Source organism: Cervus elaphus, chromosome 20, assembly GCF_910594005.1.
Source record: "Cervus elaphus chromosome 20, mCerEla1.1, whole genome shotgun sequence".
Taxonomy (NCBI): Eukaryota; Metazoa; Chordata; class Mammalia; order Artiodactyla; family Cervidae; genus Cervus; species Cervus elaphus.
The window spans coordinates 76,017,662-76,042,881 of NC_057834.1; the positions used below are offsets into that span (position 1 = coordinate 76,017,662).

The 25,220-nt window shown below is 42.7% G+C and overlaps 1 protein-coding gene across 3 annotated transcripts in view; it reads right to left on the reverse strand.

Annotated features, from left to right (window-relative positions):
* LRRC8D (leucine rich repeat containing 8 VRAC subunit D) overlaps positions 1 to 25,220 on the reverse strand; it is a 129,334-nt gene that overhangs the window by 46,905 nt on the left and 57,209 nt on the right. The window lies entirely within an intron of this gene.

Below are 25,220 nucleotides of genomic sequence, written 5' to 3' on the forward strand. Positions count from 1 at the left end.
GCAGAGCACTGGCTCTGGGGCATATGGGCTTCAGTAGCAACACATGGGCTCAGCAGTTGCGGCTCCCAGCTCTGGAGCACAGGCTCAATAGCTGTGAGATACAGGGGCTCAGCTGCTCCGCCACATGTGGGATCCTCCCAGATCAGGGATCAAACCTGTGTCTCCTGCATAGGCAGGAGGATTCTTTACCACTGAGCCACCAGGGAAGCCCCATCCAGCCCTTTTTTATTTGTGATTCTGGCTTAGCAGAATTAAACTGCAGAAATCCAAGTGTTCTGGCTAAGGTAGACAGGTTCAAATCATGGCATTCTCTCTCAGACGAGCTATGTGACCTTGCGCATGTCATTTAACTCTGAGTATCAGCACCCTCCTCTGTGAAAACGGGAACATAGTGCCTTTCTACACAAGCTACTATGAAAATTAAATAATATGTTACAATAAAACGCACAGCCCAACAGTGCATAAGAGATATCCAAAGAGTAAAAGAATAATTATTATCATCACTACCATGGTATGGCATTTTCCATTCTTAGACTGGACTCAGTCCTATATGCTAATCTATTAATACCCCATGAGGGTCCTGACCACTCTGCTTAGTGCCTGCCATCTCTGGCCTCCTGGAGAGGTAAAGCCTGATCCTCATACAGGAGCTTCCCCCACCCTGAGTCCTTCTTCATAGCTCTCTCTCTCCAAGCCCCAGGGTGTGACTTTCCTATCAGCCTGCATGAAGCAAGAGGGGAATTAGGAGACCTGGACTTTAGGTCCTGCTCAGCCACTAGCCATGTGACTCAGGCTAGTCACACAGATCTTTTGGATCTCTGCTTTCCCATATAATGATGGCATTAGACAACCTGATCTAAGACTATGCAGTTCAAACCTGTTCACATCAAAGTAAAATAAAAGATAGAAACTAAAGATAAGTCAAAGAAACAATGAAGAGATACAGCTTTATATAAAAATTTCAAGTCAGCATATATGCTTCTTAGAAGATACATGTACTACATAAAAAAACTTTCTATAAAATACATGTATTTATATATAGTCTTCTGAGCTTGCTCATGGCTAACCTAAGCTGCCTTCGAAATTTAAAAGGTATCTGGGATACAACCATGTGGCCATGAATTTTTTCTAAGCTGTCTGCCTGTAATAATCGCTTGAAGAAAATATACCAAGTCTGTCAAGCGGGTAAACAGAGATTTAAAACTCTTGTCAATATATGCAATAATTTGGTCCCTTAAACATTTTCACTATACACCTGGAGCTATTAAGTATGCAGCATGCCTATCTGTCCTCAGACAAAGCAGGTGCAGGAGTCAGCTGACACTCTTCACCGAAATGCCCACCGATGCACTCACCGAGGACGGGTGGGCAGCGAGGAGGACATATTCGGGTCCTGGGGCTCACAGAGAAAGAACGTGAGCTTGTAGCAGGGAGTAGGGCTGCTGTTTCTGCCAACTGCAGGGTTCTTTTTTTTTTGGTTGTGCTACGCAGCATATGGGATCTTAGTTCACGGATCAGGGATCAAACCCATGTTCCCTGCATTGGAAGCATGCTGTCTTAAACCACTGGACCGCCAGGGAAGTCCTTGCAGGGTTCTTTCTGAGCTCAACAGAACCTTCCCTGACATGTAACCGAAGAGCTTCCTCAGCTATAATATAATACACAGAACACCTTGTATCCTGGAGGAAGGTAAGAGACAACTATTTAAGCAGTGACTTGTGACTGCCTTTGTGAAAATACACTTAAGTCACTTGCATCCAAATAATGATTACGTGTAAACGATGTTTCTCTCATTTAGCTTACTTACTACTGTACCGATGATGTAGATGAACTTTTTTGACTTGGTTTACCTTGTTTTCAATTCACTTTCAGCCCATCTATGCTATGTGCTTAGTTGCTCAGTAGTGTCCTACTCTTTGTGACCCCCATGGACTAGAGCCCACCAGGCTCCTCTGTCCTGGGGATTCTCCAGGCAAGAACACTGGAGTGGATTGCCATTTTCTTCTACAGTGGATCTTCCCAAACCAGGGATCGAACCCGGGTCTCCCACACTGCAGGTGGATTCTTTACTGCCTGAGCCACTAGGGAAGCATCATTAATTATACTAACTACCTCTGAACCCCAAAGAATCTGACTCTGTCCAATTGACTAAAAGATTTCACTTACATCTCTTTAAATTTCTATCTAAAAGAATGTTCAAGATAAGGGACCATCTGAATTTCCTATGTTCTGAAAGTTAACACTCAGAGATAAACAAGACCCAGACATTTTGGACCCCACACTCCATTCATAGTCTCAGTGCTTCCTCTCATACTCTTGTGCCGTCAGTGCTGAGAATGCTATATACCTGGTTTACTCTGGGACAGAGAGCAGATGAGTGGTGAGATGACACGGAGATACGGAACCCTCTGCTCCCCGCATATACTGCTCTGCTGAGAGTTATGAAGGAACATTAAGCACATATTAATCTGAAGTTCATTTGGAAAGAATTTATCAAAAACTCAAAAAACCCATTATTTGCAAATATCAAAACACAACAATCCAAACCAAGAAATTATTCCAGATATATATCCAATAAAATTTTTTTTTCCATTATGTTCTGCTGAAAAGACTAAGAAAACAACTTACATTGCCTGATTTATATCAAGTCTGCAATCATCAAAACATCCACAGTCTAAAAGCCAAGTGCATATTTCTAGGCAGTATTTTACAACAGATATTAATACATCTAAAACAACCCATTATAGTCCAGTGGGTTTTCTATTTAGGAAATGTCATTGTATCTACCCTAGGGAGAAATGTACACTTAGAGAGATAGGCGTGTTCTTCCCAACTCTCAAACATCTATAATTTTCAACATTTTGTTGTGTTTTTATTTTCAGATGATACTCTGTTCCTGGGGAAAGGCACTAATTCTCTTCTTGCAATTCTGTTCGAACTTTTTTCCAGTCTAGCTGAGCAAACAAGATCAAATTTTAAGCATAAAATTAGACAATTTCTAGGGGGGGAAAAGGATTCAAGTACCTGGAAGTTATAACATTGTTCTAGCTTACTGACTGACCTTCTGTTCTTTGAGTACGACAAAATCACACATGCCTCAGGATTTCTGCACTTGCTCTTCCATCTACAAAACTATTTTCCCCCCAGATCTTCTCGTAGCTCCTTTCTTACCATTTAGATCCTGGTTCAACTATCAGCTCTTCACTGAGGCCTTTCCTGACTAGGTCCCAGTTTACTTTATCATCTTTATAGCTTTGATAACGATTTGAAATGTGTTCTTGCTTACATTTTTGTTGGCTTTTTATCCACAAACCAGGAACTCATATATTTTGTTCACATCAAAGGCTTATAAGTTAGAGCAGTGTCTGTCCTATAGTAGATATTCAGTAAGTATCTGTTTCATTAATGAATGAATGAAATAAAAAATTAAATAGACATCATGGAAAGATCATAAAAGACATGTACTTAAAATCAACTTTGTTTCATCAAATTTTACCTTTCTGTAGTAAGGAACACCAGAGACAGTCTACTTTATTTTCAGAGAAGTCTTCCAGTGTACCTGAAGAGCGCTATGTCAATGTCTCTGTACACTTGGTCCTATCTCATCTCACACTGCTACCAATCATTCAGAAGGAGAAAAACGCTTATATTGCACAAAGCTGAAAAGATAGCGAATGGGCTAGAGAACAGTATCAGGTATTAGAAAGATCTCCAGTGGTGAAAAGACAGGCTAAACAAACAAGATGGTATTTATAGGGATCAGCCCAAAGCCTTGAACTTAATTCAAAAATTCAAGAGTAGAGCGATGGAGTTCGGTATACCTGGCTTAACAGCAGCAGTGCCTGTAAAACAAAGGTCCAATTTTTAATCGATTGTGAACTTTATGTGGCTTAGGTACTAAACAAGTCACTACAAGGATGTGAAACAGAACAATGTAACATGCCAGGGAGGATGAACCAGAGTTATAAAGGCTCTAAAACCATATTATTTCATTCAAGCTTCTGAGTGCTTACAATGTGACTGGTAGTACACACATTACACAACTGGGAATGCAGGGATAAGAGACCAAAGGTCTAGTGCAGGAGAGAGAAAGCCCAGAATTAGCAGAGAGGGTGGGGAAGGATGGGGGCAGATGGGCAAACTGTTAGGTTATAGGAAAAAGAGAGTTATTCAGTCTACACAGAGAGGCTGGATAAGATTCTGCAGAAAAAGACAACACTTAGGGACAAACTATCTAATTCAGAGGGTATTGTGAAAAGGTGAACTCAAGAGCGAAGCACAGCACCAGGCATATAGCAGTTCATAACAAGAAGGCTGGGCACTGTGACTAACCCCACCTAATTAACAGCTGCAGGCAAGGATCATGGACTGGATGGCAAATATGCAAAAGTATGATGAGGAACAGAATATCTGCATGGTGTCAAAGTATCTATAAGATGCTTATTACAAACAGAAAAGTAGTAATTTTATAGTGGAGAGTCCTGGTAGACACCACTCTGACCAAGAGATCCAAGTTAACATTTGCAATGATGAGATGTGTCAACCTCACGTAGCCCCTGGGTATGATGGGCTGAGAAGAACACACTCCTGTGATTTTCTGGCCAACAATGCATAACTTCAATCCAATCATAAGAGCTGAAAACCCAACTGAAGGATGACATACAAAATAACATAGCCAATATGCTTCAAAAGTGTCAAGGTCATGAAAGACAAAGGAAAACTGAGAAGCTATCACAGAAGGAGGGTGAGGAGTGCCATGTGGGATACAGGGTTAGATCCTGAAATAGAGAAAAACATCAACAGAAAAACTGGCAACATTCAAATAAGGTCTATAGATTAATCGTATTGCATGAGTGCTAATTTCCTGGCTTCTTCAATTGTTCTGCATTCCATAAGACTGACATTAGGGGAAGTTGGGTGCAGGGTGTTTGGGAAATTTCTGTATTATTTTTGTGACCTTTTCTTTTTAATTTCTTGGCCGTACCATGCGGCATGTGGGATCCTAGTTCCCTAATCAGGGATGGAGCCCACGCCCCCTGCAATGGAAGCTCAGAGTCCTAACCATTGGACCGCCAGGGAAGTCCCTGTGAGTTTCTTAACTCTAAAAATACTTCACAATAAAAGGTTAAGAAAAAGTGGATAAGCCAGAGATTCTGCCAGGAGGTAAAAGGAGTGAGGAAAGGCTCCCAAAGACCTGAATTTTGACTTTGGGACTACTAGGCCAAACTACATCACAGGAAGATTGAATGGATGACAGACTGAATACAGAGCCCAGGGCTAGAAATATCAAAGCGTTGGCTCTGACCAAGAAAATGTAGTGAGAACCACTCTGAGTTACAGTGGTGTGTGGAGAACATTTGAACCCTCTGCTTGGTGACTCAGCTCTAACCTAAAGAACATCAATCAACACAGGGATTTTGTAACAGGAAGGCCCCAAGGCTCATGGGGTGTGGCGTGCAAGAACTCTTGCAATGCTTCTGCAGTCCTGCCACCTTTTTCTTTCTTTAAATAAATCCTTTATTTTAAAATAGTTTCAGATTTACAGAAATGTTGTGAGGCTACTACCAAGAGTGAGAATATAACTCACACTTAGTTTCCTCTATTATTAATATCTTACATTAGTATTATATTTGTCACAACTAATGAACCAACATTAATACATTATTATTCATTAAAGATTATGCTTTTTGCAGATTTCCTGTTTTTTACATCATGTTCTTTCCCTGATCCCGGATAGTAGCATTGTCTCCTTAGGCTCCTCTTGGTGGTAACTGTTGCTCAGACTCCTCTGGTTTTTGATGACCTAGATAGTTTTGAGGAGTGCTGGTCACAGATTTGTAGAACATCCCTCAGTTGGGATTTGTCTCATTTTTCTCAGGATTCTGGGATTACACTGGAATTGTGGGTTTGGGGGAGGAACACCCCAGAGGTAAAGTGCCATTTTCGTCATGCAGTATCCAGCAGAAGTACTACAGTGACTTGTCACTGTGTCGTTATCAAGTGTGCCCAGCTGGCTCAGATGGTGTTGGTCAGTTCTTTCCCTCTTTCCCACACTGTACTCTTTGGTGGAAGTTACCCTGCAAATCCCACACTGGGGGAGTGCAAAGGATGACCCACCTCCTTGAGGGTGGAGAACATCTACCCACTCCAGCATTCTTGCTTGGAAAAATCTCACAGACAGAGGAGTCTGGTGGGCTACAGTCCATGGGGTCACAAAGCACTGGACATGATTGAGTGCCTAACACATCCCTCTGCATATACATATGTATATATAATATATATATGGTGGTTTCAGATTCATTAACCTATACCCTCACCCTCATGGGAAATGTTCTTCAAGTTGAGTTGATGAAGTGCTTTCGTGCATTTCCTTTGCCTTTAGTCTTGCAGTCTCCACTCAGATCCAAATCGGTGTAGATCAGTCCCCTTATCATCTACTCCCTTCAGTGACTTCACTGTGTAATGTGTAACACAGTTGGATCCTTCTGCTATAGTTTAAATTCCACCCTGAGATCCTCCAACCCCCTAAATGTCATGTATCCCTCTGGCCTCATCTTTCTGTCTCCTCTGGAGGCATCAGACCATTATTTCAGGCTATGGTCAGCCCACTCATCTCTAAGAACTCTCTCTCCCTCTTCAACTTGTGGCTCCTTATCTGTCATTAGCCAAAAAACCAAATAGATGAATTCTGTTAGCATTAAAAACAATACAAGAAGAAGACAGCAGAGAATGAGAGGCTTAGATGTCCATCTATGCCAACCTATACTTTTTCTACAGGGAAGTCTTGAATGCCAGTGCCCAGGGCTCTATATCCTGTTTCTGTCCTGTCCCACATTTTAAATCAATAAAATAGTTGCAGACAAAGTTTTGATTGCACAAAGCTAAAGAGGACAGAGAACGAAACAGAAAAAGAATTAGCAACAAAAACATATCAACAGTCTGAACCTTGGGTCAAAACAAAATAGGCTAGATTTAGCAGGGATCAAGTTAAATATTTAATTCAAATAATTGAAGAGCATAGATTAAGGTTAGAGAACTGGCTTAACAGCTACTGCATCCATGAGAAACACTGCGATGTTTTCATAAATGGGCTCAAAATGAGCAAAGATGAGACATGGCCCAAACAAACATTACCAGAAGGACAATGATCAGGACAGAGGAGGAGATGGTCCCTCTAATCTTTGCACTTGTCAGATCACATCTCCCATGCCGTGTTCTGCCAAATTGGCAAAACTATTAGATGAACCAGGGTTGTGAAAGGTCTTGGAAAATTAACCCAACGATCATTTAGTGAGTACTGGTGGCTCAGACGGTAAAGAATCCACCTGCAATGCAGGAGACCTGGGTTCGACCCCTGGGTCAGGAAGATTCCCTACAGAAGGCAATGGCACCCCACTCCAGTACTCTTTTGCCTGGAAAATCCCACGGACGGAGGAGTCTGGTAGGCTTTAGTCCATGGGGTCGCTAAGAGTCGGACACAACTGAGACTTTACTTTCACTTTTCACTTTCGTGCATTGGAGAAGGAAATGACAACCCACTCCAATGTTCTTGCCTGGAGAATCCCAGGGACGGGGGAGCCTGGTGGGCTGCCATCTATGGGGTCGCACAGAGTCAGACACAACTGAAGTGACTTAGCAGCAGCAGCAGCTAGTATTCTTGCCTGGAGAATCCTATGGACAGAGTAGCCTGGCAGGCTACAGTCCTTGGGGTTGCAAAGAGTCAGACATGACTGAGCAACTAAGCACGGGAACAGTGACTTATTCAAGGGCTTCCCTGGTAGCTCAGTGGTAAAAATTCCACCTGCAATGCAGAAGATGCGGGTTTGATCCCTGGGTCGGGAAGATCTCCTGGAGAAGGAAATGGCAACCCATACCAATATTCTTGCTTGGGAAATCCCATGGACAGAGGAGCCTGGTAGCCTACAGTCCATAGAGTCACAAAAGAGTCAGATACGACTTAGTGACTAAACAACGATGACAACAACCTATTCGAGTTGTTATAAGATGTGCTAATGTTCAGGGGTGATCATGATGAAATAACAACAGTGAAATAACCATATTCCAGGAATTGCTCTAAGCACTTTTTATATATTAATTAATTTACCCAGATGACTGACTTTGCTTCTTGGTAACTTGTCCAGGTAACTGAGGCTTCTAAATCCGACCCCGTGAACAATCACTATATCCAACAGGTTGTATTTAATCCCTTATTCTCCCACATTTTATGCCACATGTTTCCCTTCATTTTTCTTCTTTTAAAAAAAATTTAATTAAACACCAAATTGGTACATAGCTGTCATTACTTGGCATAATCTTTAAAAAGTGACTTTATAAAGTTAATAACACTCACCAAAGAGAAGCTAGACAATATAGACACAGAAAAAGAAGTAAAAGAAATCAGATAATTTTCTAATCACTATATACATCTGTGGTGTTCCCCTCTGCTTTTTACTATACATACATGTATGGTTTTCATTTTACACTGAAGCTATACTGTATATGCATATTTGTATTTGACCTGGTTAACCTGATAAGCATTTTCCTTTTACTAAATGAGCTGTGTTACTGTGAATTTATGGGCTGTGAATATACCATATGTTCTGAGATAAAAACTAGAGAAAATGTTTCCTCCTACGCCCCATTTTAAATCACTTATTACCAAGTGATGACTTTACGGTTTCTAAAGAGATGTCCTTAGAAATGAAGGCAGTCTCTTAATTGTTACTATGACTTAAGGGCACTTATCTAACTAGACAAGAGGCAATTTTACTGAGTGGGCTACACTACAAGAGCTACCAGATCCTACCCCCATTTCATATACCTTTAAGAAGAAATCTGGACCAAAAAAAAGAAAATTCTAACTGTGACTGCTATCTCTTAGGCAGCTACAAATTATTACTTGGCCTGTGCCTCTTAAGAACAGTGTTTTCCATCTTAAGGTGTCTCTTCCACTCTTAACAGATGAAATGAATTGGCAAAAGGAAAAAAATCTTGGGATATTTAAGGTCCTATCACCGCCATGGATGAGGCAACTAGACTCTAGAAGATGGGACAGAGAATTTCAAAGATTAATGGAATTCATCATGGATGAGGTGTGACATGAGAGAGAGACTGTCCCATTAATGCCCCTCTCAGCTTCTCCTTATAAAGTGAGGTAAAGTGTCTCAACAAACCAGAATAATTTCAATTATAAATACCAAGCAAAATAGCACTTGTCTATATGTCCAAGAAATACCTGTTTATACCTAAAGAAAAACGAGGGGAAGCAACCTGGGGAGTGAACTTAAATGCCTCTTTACCTATTTCGCCACCAGAGGTTGTGGTCAGAAGCTATGGTTTGAGTGGCTGAGGGTCCTGGCAGAGACAAGACGAGGACCTGCACTGGGCTCCACAAACAGTCTTCACTGATGTCTGAGAAAGATGTGCTTATACCATCTAAGAAAAGGGTTAAAGGTCTTCCCAGGTGGCTCAGTGATAAAGAATCTGCCTGCAATGCAGGATATGTGAGTTCGATCCCTGGGTAGGGAAGGTTCCCTGGAGAGGCAATGGCAACCTACTCCAGTATTCTTGCCTGGAAAATCGCATGGACAGAGGATCCTGGTGGGCTACCGTCCACGGGGTCGCAAAAGAGTTGGACACAACTTAGGGACTAAACAAAAACAACAAAAAAAGGGAGACAGTAAATACCAACAACAGCAAAATAAGGATTCTCTGAGGAGTTTAGAAAAAATGTTTTTTAGTGCACATAACCCAGAAACTTACTGTCTTTTTGCTCTTTCCAATGCCCTAACTCAAAGACATCTTCCTCTGCAGTTCAATACTTTCGTACTATCCTTACAAGGATGTAGTGATACCATTATGAAGCTAATGTATCCCAATGCTGTCAGAAAATTATCAAGGCCAAGGAAAGCTGAGGGATGTGTGTCAAGATATGAAGTTCCTCATGAGGTTTTAGATGAAAGATGAGTTTCTAAGCCCTCATGTTTCTATCATGACTAATGATACATGCATACATACACATGTGTTTTAAAATGCAGACAATGCTGTATGCAGCTTTTCAGGCAGGAGAAATGGCCTGAGCAAAGGCACAATGGTAGGTCTGAGTTCATCGAACGTCTAAGCTTAGGCTGCCTGATGTGACTGTAGCAAAAAGTTCGTACTCAACAGTCACGCAAAATAAAGTCAAAGGTTATGGTTGAGCTAGATTTCCAAGGACGCTGAATTCCAAAGGGAATTTGGTTTTACTTAGCAGGCAATGGAGAGAGAACACAAATTCACAGTAACATGAAACAGAGCTTTAGAAAGCAGTCACACCATGGGACATGAGATACGTGGTGAGCACATCGTGGTGGGCGGGGAGGGGGAGAACGAGAGGCTGGGAGGTTCCTGCCATCACTCAGCTGGAGACGAGGTCAAAGATAGTACCAAGGGGACCCAGGCAGAAAGAGCACATAAGTGAGAGAGACAAGGGACGTAGGTGGGAACTGTGACCGTCTGAATAGAGAGGACAAAGGTGAGGGATGTTCAGTGACTTCCAGCTCTAACAGTATACAATCTAAGTAAGGGGTTCTTGGTATTTATTATCAGTCTCTGCACCTCTCTGGTTCAGGTTGTGTTTGCAAGCTTTATAAACCCAATTCCTCTCCACTGTGATACCAACTCTGAAAGGAATTCTCATTCTAGTTTACCAAGAGGAAGTTGGGATTTAGAGACACTCAGTAGCTTGGGAAGTGAACCCTTGTTTGTCTAATTCCATGATTCTTATCCACACTACTGCTTCCCCTGTCAAGGCTTGAAAGAAGACAGAAGCAGCCTGCCCTCCACCAAAATTCTTACCTCAATTAACATAGTCCCCTATATATCCAGTTCCTCTCTTTTCTTTCTTCAGTTTACAGTAGAACATCACGTATATGATTTCTGATATTTGGATGTGAATATACACAGCATCAGGGAGCTCTCAAGTGCTGAACAGATGTTAGGTATTTTTATTATTATGTGGGTGTTTTCCTTCAGTGACTAATGGCAGGAAATAGAAAAGGTTCCATTACATAGTCTACCTCGTCTACAGCCCACCCTGAAGACTAACTTATTAAGGCTGACTGTGAGATCATTTTCCTTTATAGCAAGATATATAGAACACACAAGAATATGCATTCACGGGTTTGGGAGTCTTACAGAAAAGTCCACCTGCAAAATTAGGTACAGGCTGCAGCACGCCCAGCTGCTGTTCAGACTGCGTGCCCTACTTTCTTCAGCACTGACAGGGGGGAAAGGGTTAGCATGAAACACGCTCTACACTAGCCGACGTGCTTCCCTATAAACTTTACCTGCGAAGTATTAGTAACAATGAGTAAGTAAGCAACAGATCAAAGTAGCCACACTCTGCCAGGCCCAGATGTCCTCTCTGAGCCGGATGCTGGCGGAGGGTGGCTGGCCCGGCTTTCAGAAAGCACCCAGGTCTTCCAGAGTCCCTGATGTCTCCAATGATGGATTCACAGACTGCTAGTGCTGACCAGGATCTGACGGGCTAATGTGACAAAGGAACTAATTAAAGCCCTAAGAGATGAATGCTCAGTGTCCCACATTTTCTTCCCAGTTGTCAGTATTCCAGTTACGCTACTGGTGCAACAAGTTAAGACACTGAAACATACAAGGGCGGAGGGTGGTGGGGACGGAGGTTAAGGTAGCATGAGCTCTTCCGGTTTTCCTCTCTTGTCCCCCTGCCCAGCTGAAACCCCAAGGTGAACCATTCTAACAGTGGCCCTGAAGGCCCAGAATCTGCAGCCTTGGCCAGTTCCTCCAGGAGCACGTCTCTCCAGCAGGGGCTTTGCTGCGGGTGCCCCACCCCTGCACGGACCATGTTTCCGAAAGGCAGGCTACTCATCTCACCATCTCAGAGTGACCGTGTGCCTCAGAAAGCCTCCCCCTTCTCCTACTGGTCCCTGTTCCCTAACCTCCAGTCATGTTTGGGTCTCTCTGTTATTTAAAAAAAAAAAAAAACAACCAACAAAAAACTCGTATCTCAGTGACGCTTGGGAAAAAAAAAATCCCTATCTTGATCCTGTGAAAGTGAAGTCGCTTAGTCGTGTCCGACTCTTTGCAATCCCACAGACTGTAGCCCACCAGCCTCCTCCGTCCATGGGATTTTCTAAGCAAGAATACTGGAGTGGGTTGCCATTTGCTTCTCCAGGAGATCTTCCTGACCCAGGGATTGAACCCGGGTCTCCCACATTGTAGGCAGACACTTTACCAATCTGAGCCACCAGGGAAGTCCACCCATCCCACTGCCATCAAAGGTAATTTGTGAAAGTACCCACTGGAACATCTTAAAGAGAGTTCTCTTTAAGAACTCTGTTGATTACTAACTGAAGTCTAAATTCAGCTGACATAGCCCCTCCACCTTTTCTCACAACCACACATTTCCCCACAAGCCTGGTGCTCATCACCAAACAGAATTCCCTGTGGTTTCCCGGGTTTAGTGAGGGCTCGGGCCATTTCCGGTGCTTGGAATGGCTTTGCCCATCCTTTCTTCTCCTGTGGGACTGCCACCTACTGTCCCAGGTAAATGAATTTGCTCTCTGCTAAAGTGACATTAATTTCTGTCTTGCAACACACTTCATTGTTAATTCAACCAACATTTATTTAGCACCTGAGCCCCAGGGACTCTGCTGGGAATACAAAGATACCTGGAGTCTGAGATACAAATTATCAAATACTGAAAAACTTAAATAGCAGTATGTGCTTTTGGAAGTACAACACAGTGGCTTCTCTTCTCCTGAGTTGATTGTATACCGCTTGAGGGCAGGGGATGTGCCCTTCTCTTCAGCACCTTCCTCATCACTGAACACCATGTGTGGATGCACAGAACTCTCAAGCCATCTCAAGCACAGAGTAAATGTAAATGTACTGTCATCTGTCTGCTTACCCTCGAGCAGACTGACATTAATATTTTTACATTCCCAATAGCCAACTCAGGGCCTGGCATGCAGCAGTCACTCAGTAATTCTGAGGGTGAATGAATGAAGGGAAAGAAAGAAGCAAGAGACAAATCACCATGACAGCAGGGATGTCTGCCCTGTTCACCTTTGTGTCCCTGGGGCTCAGGCCCGAGCTTGGCGCATCATGGGAATATCACACACACTGAGCCAATGACCACAGCCACTATCCTCGAGGAACCTGTCTCTCAACCAACTGTTGGGTTTCTATTCTCTCCCACTGCACCATCAGAAGAAACACTAAGGACAGGCTTAGGACAAGAAACCAAAGTCCTGGTCCCAACTCCCAATGGGAGTGAGACCTTAGCCTCGCTCTGCCCTCCCTGGCAGCTGCTCCGCTGGGCAGAACTTAGCAGCCAACCCTCCCACGACATCACTCTACCACCTAAGCAGGGCATGGCCTAAGACTTGAGAACAGCTCGTAGAGAGGCTTGAAGTGACCAGAGCCAGTTCACAGCCGGGGCTACCCCTGCGTGGCCTTGCCTCTCTTGGCTAAGGCTCATTAGGGCCAATGACCACTTTGCTCAGTTATCAGTCTGGAAATGAAAAGCAGAAGCTAAATATAATGTTTAGAGGAACTGTTCAAGGTTAATGGGATGGAAACCACAAAGAATTCATGCCTGAGGGCAAGGCCTGTGGCCTGGGGTGATAGCACACAATCAGCAAGAGGCTGGTCAGCCCCCTGCAGCCTCTCCAGGCCCCTTCTCAGAACTGCACTAGCGGCCGGGGCCTGCAGGGCACAACTCAGTACTTCATTTGCCTCCACCCACTGTGGCTTCAAATTCTTCCTTGAATAAGGTGATGCACAGATGCAATTCCATGTGTAAAAACTTTATTTCCCTGACAAGAATATCCTCAAGAGAAAAAGTGGTGGTCTGGAGGTCTAAATATAATTTGCCACTGGTGTTTAGTTAACAACAACAACAAAAAGTAGTCAGCATTTATAAATTGGGAAATGGCAGAGCAAAATCCTGACTCTACCTTTTCAAAACTGAAAGGTCTAGTAGTCTGGGATCCACAAACCCAGGGTAATAATAACTACAGCTGAGTTGCCCCCCTTCAGAAGGACCACGTGCCTGCCGGGTGCCCACAGTCTCCATCTACTCCTTATTTTTTGATATTCTTACCTGCCTGGCCTTGTGAACACCTGAGCTTGGAAACCACATTTATCAAGTCAACCCAAGCTAAGCCCTGAGCATCATCTCTGACTTCACTCTTTCCCTCACTCCCCACATTGTATCAATCACAAAGTTCTACTCAGCTTTTTAGACACTTCTGAAACTGAATTTTCCAAAGCATTCCCTTTGATTTCACTCTAATAATCTGTTAATCCCACTGGGACTAAATTCCATGGATCCTACACTTTCTGTCACTCAGCCGCTCATATCCTCTCTTTCCACACACCTGCTATTTATAAACACTGCCTTCCTTCCTCATTTCCACCACTGCTCCCCTCACCCCTCTTTCTTCATCCTGCCCATCTGAAAAACCACAGCTCTCGTGACAAATCTTAATCTCTGCTCATTCTGCACCTGTACCCAGGCTGCTAAATGTGGCTGGAGAAAAAGATACTCACGGAGACCAACACAATCTGTTTTATACTCATGACCACTTATCTCAGGTGGATCCTTGGGTCAGCCTCGGCAATCTGACTAGATGTATCAGTCCATCCCACTTCCCCACCCTAGGTGACTACTCCATACATATGCTGCCCTCTCTTTAGTAGTCTCCTGCCCACCCACAGCTGAAAAACCATGCACTTTGTGTTTCACCGAGAAACAGAAGTGACAGGAGAATTTCCACACACTTCCACTTTCCCCAACCTCCCTGCACTGATGCCCCAACTCTCAGTCCTTCTGTTTCTGTGGAGGAACTATCTGCCCCTATTTACAGCAACTCCTACATCTGTCTCCTAGACCCCACTTTGTCTAACTTCTGCACCATCCCCCCAGCAGCTGTCTTTTCCTCTCCTTCATCACCCAGCTTCCCCTCGACACTGGGTACTACCTGTCAGCAAACGGCACACTAGAGTTTGCTCACATTAAAAAAAAAAAAAAAAAACCTTCCATCACCCCACATCTTCCTCTGGGTTCTATTTTACTCCTCTGATCCCCTTTGCAGGAAAACTCCCAAAAGAGATGCCTGCACTCATTCCTTTGTTGTTGTTCAGTTGCTTAGTCGTGTCTGACTCTTTGAGACCCCATGAACTGCAGCACGCCAGGCTTCCCTGTCCTCTATCTCCTGGAATTCGCTCAAACTCATATTCACTGAGTCCATGATGCCATCCAACCATCTTATCCTCTGTCTCCCCTTTCTCTGTCTCCTCCTGCCCTTAATCTTTCCCAGCATCAGGTTTTTTTCCAATGAGTTGGCTCTTTGCATTAGGTAGCCAAAGTATTGGAGCTTCAGCTTCAGCATCAGTCCTTCCAATGAATATTCAGGGCTGATTTCCTTTAGGATTGACTGGCTTAATCTTTCAATCCAAGTTACTCTCAGAGTCTTCTCCAGCACCACAGTTTGAAGGCATCAGTTCTTCAGTGCTCAGCCTTCTTTACAGTCCAACTCTCATATCTGTGCATGACTACTGGAAAAACCATAGCTTTGACTATATGGACCTTTGTCGCCAAAGTAGTATCTCTGCTTTTTAATACGGTGTCTAGGTTTGTCCACTCATTCCTGCTCTCTGTAAAAGCCATCTCATCAGGCTTTCATCTCTTCCACTTCACCAGAAACATCAGGCCAGCTCCCCAGCCCCCAAACATTCTTCTGCGCTAGAGGCTCGGCCCAGGTTGGCCTTCTGCTTGGCTCACTCCTGCTCCAGATGTAGCCACAGGGCTCCTGAGTTCACTTCCTCCAGGCTTTCTTGACTGCGGCCCTCTCACACATACATCTTGACACTGTTTAGCCACCCAACCCCCTTCCTGGGTTTTGTTTTTCTCCATAGCCCTTACTGCTACATGACATATCCTAAATTTGTTCAGCTGTTACCCATCTCACTCCCCTCTCATTGGCTTTCTTGCTATTAAGTTTTCAATATGACAACGTGTGCAAGCTTTTATTCTATAAGACCTGTGGATATTCTGAGGTCACAGAATACTCCTTGGGTTATCTGGAGTCTGATAATTCAAAGTCCATAAGGTACCCTCTTTAGCAGTGTCCCTTCCTCAGGGAAACATGTCTGCACCTCTCGGATGGGTGCCTGGGAAGACTGCTAGGAAACAAAGTGCGTCATCCAACGGTAAACAGCTATAACTCACTGTGAGTCTTTAGACATCCTGATGGGATGGGTTACGCATAACTTGCCACTTACTAAATCACATACAAGTATGTACTGAGCGTAAAACTCTATTCAATCATATGCTTGTCAACAGTGTTTTCAAGATTATTGCATAATCCTTCAGAGGCTAAAGTCACTCAGCATAAAATTTTTATAGGTATAAAATTTCTTTTGTCCAAATCACTCAAAGCTGGGGTCAGTGTAATATGTTCAAACTGATGCTTGGTTAAAAAGATGCCATGATTTCTTCATGTCCAGGGAGAGGGCAAGTAAAACAAATACACACTGTACTTTGAAAAACTATTCCATCAAATGGTTCTGGTTACTTTTAATATTAGAAAAACAAGAAGAGCCATTTTGGAAATCTCAACTAAGGAACTATGCCAAAATCTAGGAAATACTACAGGCACACAATAATCAGCAATACAGATTACACAGCACTTGGCATTACTGTAAAACACTGCCAACAACCTGATTTTGAACCATAGTGACATACCGTCATAGAATAGCAATGACTCTATATTAATATGAAAAAAGGTATCTCAAATGCTCTGTATATCATAACTTAATGTTTTTAGAAACACTAAAAGGAAAGACAGGGAGATATTAAGAGTGATTGTGTGAAGGTTACTTTTTCTTTTCTCTATTTCCCCAAATCTATCATAGTACTGTTTTAATTTAAAAGTGTAACTAAATTTTAAAATTAAGAAAATATAGGCACTTTTGACACACGTGTAATAACCCGAAAAAGCTTAAGTGCACATGTTATTTTCTGACTACTGGGTCTTGAGACTTGAGTTCACATCCTGTTTCAAGTCCCCACTCATTCCTAACTTCCTCGTTAATAGTTTCAGACAATCTTCTCTACTTGATAGTGCTGTTTTAATTTCTAAGTAGTTTAGACTTCTATAAAAGTTACAACTTAAAAAATATAGAACAGAAAAATGTATACAGAAAGTAACAGATACCTTAAAATGTTATCTCTTTTAACAGATGGAGTTATATAATATACATCAATATCACTTTTTTTGAAATAACTATTTCCTTTATTACCCATATTTTTAATTATGAAGGGATGATATACTCATTTTATAAATGCTAAGACGAAGAAACAAAGCAAGCAGCTATTGTCCCATTAAAAATTCCACAGTGCCTCAAGAATTTTATACAAGAAGTTGGAATAATTTTGTCAAACTAATATTTAATAATTTATGCAACCAATATTTAGATGTCTCTAATGTTAGGTGCCTTAGAGAAGGCAGTGGCAACCCACTCCAGTACTCTTGCCTGGAAAATCCCATGGGCAGAGGAGTCTGGTGGGCTGCAGTCCATGGGGTCTTGAAGAGTCTGATACGACTGAGCGACTTCACTTTCACTTTTCACTTTCATGCATTGGAGAAGGAAATGGTAGCCCACTCCAGGGTTCTTGCCTGGAGAATCCCAGGGACGGCGGAGCCTGGTGGGCTGCTGTCTATGGGGTCGCACAGAACCGGACACAACTGAAGCGACTTAGCAGCAGCTAATGTTAGGTGCCTAGTGCTATATAGAAATGTAAAAACATGTAGTTCAAGTTCTCAGGGTGCTTGTGGTCTGGAAAGAGTGACACGCACACCTGGTAACATCACTAGGTGATTAAATTGGGATGTAACTCCAGCTTATTTATCCCCCAGGTGATGAAAACGCCGAGTGTGTCACCATGATCAGGTGCTCAATAAATGCTGGCTGAATTGACGATTGAAGGAAAAATGTCACAAGAAATTATAAAGAGCAATAAAGGAAGAAGAAATCCACTGAACCAACAGAACTAGGGATACAGTTGGAGGCAGAAATGAGAAGAGGCCTAAGACAGGCAGGTGAGAAGGTGAGAATAATGTTGGAACAGTTGGAGCCAGTAGGTAAGAACCTGCTTTTCATTCTACGGGATGTGGAGTGTGATTGAGGGCCTTTAAACAGGAAATAACATGATATATATTATACTTGAAAACATGAATCTGACCTTCTACATTAAGGATAGCAAGGGTGGAACTTGGTTCAGAGGCTATTGCTGGCTACTTCAACAGTCCATGCAAGAAAAAATAAGGTGCTAAACTCAGGAGGTTGAGGAGGATAGAAAGGAAATAGATGCAGGTTATGTGGCTAACTGGGCAAGAGCGGCTGCTTTAAATACCATTTTATATTTAGATTCAACTAACACTAAGTTCCTCCTGTACACAAATGACAGGCTTCCCAGGTGGCCCTAGTGGTGAAGAACCCGCCTGCCAATGCAGCAAACATAAGACACATAGGTTTGATCCTGGGTCAGGAAGATCCCCTAGAGAAGGGAATGGCAAAACCCACTCCATTGGCATTCTTGCCTGGAGAATCCCATGGACAGAGGAGCCTGGCAGGCTACAGTCCGTGGGGTCACACAGAGTCGGACACGACTGAAGGGACTTAGCATGCACACACACACATATGACACCCAAGCCAGAACCGTCATATACTCAAGGAACAGTACTTCTGCACTCCATATTATGGATGAAGAGACTAAGTCTTCACAAGATACTCAGCAAATAAGTAGTGGGAGAAAAAAAAAAAAAAGCAAACCCAGCTCTCTTAACTACAGTGTTCTTGGTTTACGATGAATGCTCAACCTAATGAGATTTCTGTGCATTATGCAATCTAGAACTGGAATCGAATGCTCTTCACTCCAAAGTCAATACGTCAGCCTGGAACACTTTGCCTCTTAAGGTCCTAGACATGACTCTGGAGAGTCAGTCAGCTTTTCATTAGGACTAGTTACTTTGACCCAATATACCTTTCCCCTCGCTTATCTGGGCTTCCCTGACAGCTCAGTTGGTAAAGAATCTGCCTGCATGCAGAGGTCCCGGTTTGATTCCTGGGTCAGGAAGAGCCACAGGGGAAGGGATAGGCTACCCACTCCAGTATTCTTGGGCTCAGCTGGTAAAGAATCCACCTGTAATGCGGGAGACCTGGGTTCAATCCCCAGGCTGAGAAGATCCCCTGGAGAAGGGAAAGCCTACCCACTCCAGTATTCTGGCCTGGAGAATTCCATGGACTGTATATTCCATGAGGTCACAAAGAGTTGAACACGACTGAGTGACATTCACTTTCACTTTCTCTCTTACCCAGTTCTCTGTCCCCACACACCCTACATTCAGCTACTCAATACCTCCTCCTTCATAGACCCTAAATAACTCTCTCCTTGCCCCTAAGCAATTTTTCCATCTGTAGAACGAGGGTTAATAGCACAAAGCAATATAGAGACAAGCAAAGCACATAGAATAATGTCTCATATACAGCAGATACCAAATAAATGTTAATTAATTGTACTCACCCCCTCCAACCTTATTTGTCTTTTAAAGTTCAGTCCACCTCAACTCCCTGGATTACTCCAGAAGAGTTAATGGCTTTCTCTTCAACTTTGGTGATTTAAATAGTCTTCACAGTCTCAGTTTTGAAATTTATGTCTTGACTCAAGTACACAAGCCTATTTCTCCAATTAGAATGCAAAGGCAGTGTCTCATTTATATTTTTATCCTCAATGAGGCTAGCACAGTGTGATGGGTAGAGTCGGTCCCAAATAAGTAACTGTTGAATTTATTCATGTATACTCTCATTAGTGGATGGCTAATTAATTTTAAAATAAATCCGCACAGAAGACGGTTATACAACACACATAATTAAAACAAATATATCTATTAGTGCCACATTCAGTAAGCTAGTCTCATTCACCTACAACTTTGGAAAAAAGAAATAATTCTTTGAACACAACATTATAAATAAAGTATTAATAACATCAAGGGTTTAACCCAATTTGTTTTTGTTAAACTATCTTTGAAATACATGACATCACAGCACACAACACCATCTCATCCAGCGTCTCATCCGTGTGCACGTCCTAACAGAATCCTAGCCGACTGCTGGTCAGCTCTAGTGCTTAACAAATGTTCCCTTACACTGAGCTTAAGTCAGTCTTCTCATAACTTCTACTCATTAATTCTAGCTCTGCAATTTATATTAATAAGGTTTCTACCCCAAGGAAATCTATAATTGGAACCACAGCCTTGTAAATTGCAAGCTGTACCCTTTCTCTACAGTTCAAACAAAAGGAGAAGAAAAACTATCAAACTTAGGACAGCAGAAGAAAAATTGTCATTGCTTACTGGACAACCTAACCCATTATGGGCCACATCCCACCAGACTTCAATGCTTCCAATCCTCCCATCCTACACTGACCACAGTTTGAGGCTGTACAAGCTAGAGGATATTAAGAGATAAGCATTTTCTCATTCTTTCTGCTCTGTCCAGTGAGCCCAGGAAAACTCTCAGCAGGTTCAATGCATCTCAGACACATCCAAACACAACCTAGAATTTGAAAACAGGAAACAAGCAGAATACTATGGGCTAACACTCTGTGCATAATGAAATAGCCCCTGCTGTCTGGATCTAGCTTTCTTCTCATATTATTTGCTTATCAAGGGGTGTTGCAACATGATCTGACAGATCAAAAAGGCAGCCTTGGGGAGCAACTGCTGAGCACATAAAATCCACTGAACACTCTGTTGTTCCATCCTTGGAGAATGGATCTAAGGACTGTTGCATCATTCCCGTCTCAGAACACCTAAAACTTGATTTTCAAGAGGCCACATTCATTGGTCTCTGAGAAGTTTTACAAAGTGATATTGTTTAGTCATAGCAAGTACATAGCGCTGGATTATCAGTAGATGACATTGAAGATGAGAAAGTTAACAAATGAACACGCAATTTAAAAACCTACAGAGCCATCATTCTAAATACTTTCTTCACTTTTGGATTCCTGCTACTGTTGTCATTTACACAAAAGCAGCTCCCACCTCCCCATGTGTTCCCGCCAGCCCTGCTCACACTTCTATAAAAGGGGTGATGTCAAGCTTACTCATGTGAGGAGACTCCCACATGTCTTAAGATAAAATGGAAACATATTTCCTTTCAAATATTACTAGGATTTCTTCAGCCTAGGAACAAGCACCAACACTATGAAACGTCCTGCTTCTAATTAAGTATTCCTCATTTACTTGTGAAAAGTTTCTACAAAATAATGTGGCCATCTTTCAACGTTTGCGGTGACCATCAGTAAAACTCTGGCAATACCACGTCACATATGCTGCATGCTGGGCCCCATCAGGGTAACTGTGGTGAAACTACTGGTACATGGAAGGATGTGCAGCAGAGCTGGTCTCCCCAGGTTAGGAACAGACTATCCTAGCCAGGTTAGTGTCATGTTATCCTGGAATTCAAAATCTACTTTCCTTAAACAAACAAACAAAAAAGGCGGTGAGTGGGGGGGGGCGGGGAGATAAAGAAAATTACTTTCCTAGACTAAGCTGTAAAAATGTATGAAATACTGGTAAAAGCAGAAAGCATTTACAATGTTTTTACTATATACAAGGCACTGTTAAAGCCTTTAAACTGCACAACAATCTTGCAAGGTAGGTACTGTCACTCTCCATTTACAAATGCAGAAACTGAGACAGAGAGAAGCTAAGAAACTTGACCAAGGTTTGACCAAGGTCAAAAAACTGATAAGCAGCAAAGGGGAATCCTCACACAGCTAACACTGAAAACTCACAATGGAAAAAAAATGAAAAGTTCTAAAACGCACTCTTTTGGCATGTTCCTTTCTCCAGACTCCCTCTTCCCAGGGGCTTGAAGTAAACAGTACCTAAGACACCTCACAGTCAACTCCAGTTTGAAATCTTCACACTCATTCTGCAAAACCTGTTACAGTAGCTATTAGCTAAATTAAAACTAAATAAAATGAAAATCTCCATTACTTGATCACATGAGCTACTCTTCAAGTTCTAGTGGCAATCCTACTGGAGAGCAGATAAAATGCTTTTATCTTTTCAGGAAGTTCTATTGGGTATTCACTTGCCTGACAAACTTTTTCCATAAAGGGCCAAATAGTAAATATTTTAGGCTTTGCAGGCTGTATAGTCTTTGTAGCAATTACTCAAGTTCACCAGTATAGTGCAGTCGTAGACAAAACATAAACAAATAAATGTGGCTATGTTTTCCAAATAGACAGCTGCCCTGTGGGTCACAATTTACCAACCCTTCTTGTGGAAGGGTTCATGTATATTTCCTCTCAGTTTTTTTTTTAATTGGAGTATAATTGTATTACAATGCTTTGTTGGTTTCTGCTGAACAATGAACTGAATAAGCTATACGTACACATATACACCCTCCCTCTTGGATCTCTCTCCCACCCCACCCTCCTTTTTGATCTGCAACTTCTCTTCCCCAACCAAGTGAAAAAAGAATGGTAGTAGGATTATAGATTCTCCTTCTCTCTCTGTGGAGAAAAGCATGCATCACACTGTCTCTTTGTCATCTCATCTCTTTCCCCTCACAAGGTACAACTGCATGTTCTCCAGCCCAATAGTTCTTAAGAAGCTGTAAATCAGATTTGGGGGCCCTATCTGTGAAGGTTGATTTAGCAGATTTAAGGTGAAAATGGCTGTCTGAGGAGGTCTGACAAACAGCTGTGAAAAGAAGAGAAGCGAAAAGCAAAGGAGAAAAGGAAAGATAGGCCCATTTGAATGCAGAGTTCCAAAGACTATCAAGGAGAGATAAGAAAGACTTCCACAGCGATCAGTGCAAAGAAATAGAGGAAAATAATAGAATAGGAAAGAATAGAGATCTCCTCAAGAAAATTAGAGATAGCAAGGGAATATTTCATGCAAAGATGGGCTCAATAAAGGACAGAAATGGGATGGACCTAACAGAAGCAGAAGATATTAAGAAGAGATGGCAAGAATACACAAGAACTATACAAAAAAGATCTTCACGACCCAGATAATCACGATGGTGTGATCAGCTCACCTAGAGCCAGACATCCTGGAATGTGAAGTCAGGTGGGCCTTAGGAAGCATCACTATGAACAAAGCTAGTGGAGGTGATGGAATTCCAGTTGAGCGATTTCAAATCCTAAATGAGGATGCTGTGAAAAGTGCTGCACTCAGTATACCAGCAAATCTGGAAAACTCAGCAGTGGCCACAGACTGGAAAAGGTCAGTTTTCATTCCAATCCCAAAGAAAGGCAATGCCAAAGAATGCTCAAACTACCGCACAATTGCACTCATCTCACACACTAGCAAAGTAATGCTCAAAATTCTCCAAGCCAGGCTTCAGCAATACATGAACAGTGAACTTCCAGATGTTCAAGCTGGTTTTAGAAAAGGCAGAGGAACCAGAGATCAAATTGCCAACATCCGCTGGATCATCAAAAAAGCAAAAGAGTTCCAGAAAAACATCTATTTCTGCTTTATTGACTATGCCAAAGCCTTTGACTGTGTGGATCACAATAAACTGTGGAAAATTCGGAAAGAGATGGCAATATCAGACCACCTGACCTGTATCTTGAGAAATCTGTATGCAGGTCAGGAAGCAAAAGAACTGGACATGGAACAACAGACTGGTTCCAAATAGGAAAAGCAGTATGTCAAGGTCATATATTGTCACCATGCTTATTTAACTTACATGCAGAGGACATCATGAGAAACATTGGGCTGGAGGAAGCACAAGCTAGAATCAAGACTGCTGGGAGAAATATCAATAACCTCAGATACGTAGATGACACCACCCTTATGGCAGAAAGTGAAGAAGAACTAAAGAGCCTCTTGATGAAAGAGGAGAGTGAAAAGTTGGCTTAAAGCTCAACATTCAGAAAACTAAGATCATGGCATCCGGTCCCAACACTTCATGGCAAATAGATGGGGAAACAGTGGAAACAGTGGCTGACTTTACTTTTTTGGACTCCAAAATCACTGCAGATGGTGACTGAACCATGAAATTAAAAGATGCTTACTTCTTGGAAGGAAAGTTATGACCAACCTAGCCAGCATATTAAAAACCAGAGACATTACTTTGCCAACAAAGGTCTGTCTAGTCAAGGCTATGGTTTTTCCAGAAGTCATGTATGGATGTGAGAGTTGGACTCTAAAGAAAGCTGAGTGCCGAAGAATTGATGCTTTTGAACTGTGGTGTTGGAGAAGACTCTTGAGAGTCCCTTGGACTGCAAGGAGATCCAACCAGTCCATCCTAAAGGAAACCAGTCCTGAATATTCATTGGAAGGACTGATGTTGAAGCTGAAACTCCATTACTTTGGCCACCTGATGCAAAGAACTGACTCATTTGAAAAGACCCTGATGCTGGGAAGATTGAGGGCAGGCAGAGAAGGGGACAACAGAGGATGAGATGGTTGGATTGCATCACCGACTCAAGGTACATGAGTTTGGGTAGATTCCAGGAGTTGGTGATGGACAGGGAGGCCTGGAGTGCTGCAGTCCATGGGGTCGCAAAGAGTCGGACATGACTGAGCCACTAAACTGAACTGAACTGAAGGTAGAGTCCAGAGAGTGGCATGTTAAATGAGACCCCGCGGTGGTTTTAATCTTGGTGGTCTATGGGCCACAATATGAAAAACCCTGCTGGTTTTTCAAACACTAGGTGGGAGAAGGGATGCGGAGTTAGCTGCTAAATTCCCCTCCAGGAGGTGTAACCTGCAACCACAGAAAGAAATCTATGACTCAACCCCAGCAGTTCCAGGAGTGTCCAAGAGTCACTTGAGCAGAGTAGAGGGCAAAGGAGGCCTCAAGTATCTCTGGCGGGAAAGAGCTCGGGGTAGGAGGAGGCCTGGGGAAGACAGGTGTCTGCCGGGCATGGAAGGCAGGGGACAAAGAAGCTTTTCAAGAGGACCTCAGGCACCGACACGCTCCATGCCACCATGCTCCCAGCCGCTGGGGACCCACCCTGTCTGGTGTTCCTGGAGCGCTGAGGGAGCACAAGTAATCTTCAAGAACCTATCTTTATTTTTTCTTCCTTTATAAATGGATTCATTCACTATTAGCTGCAACCATGTGCAAGTTTCTCAGCATCTTGGTGCCTCTGTTTTCTCATAAAA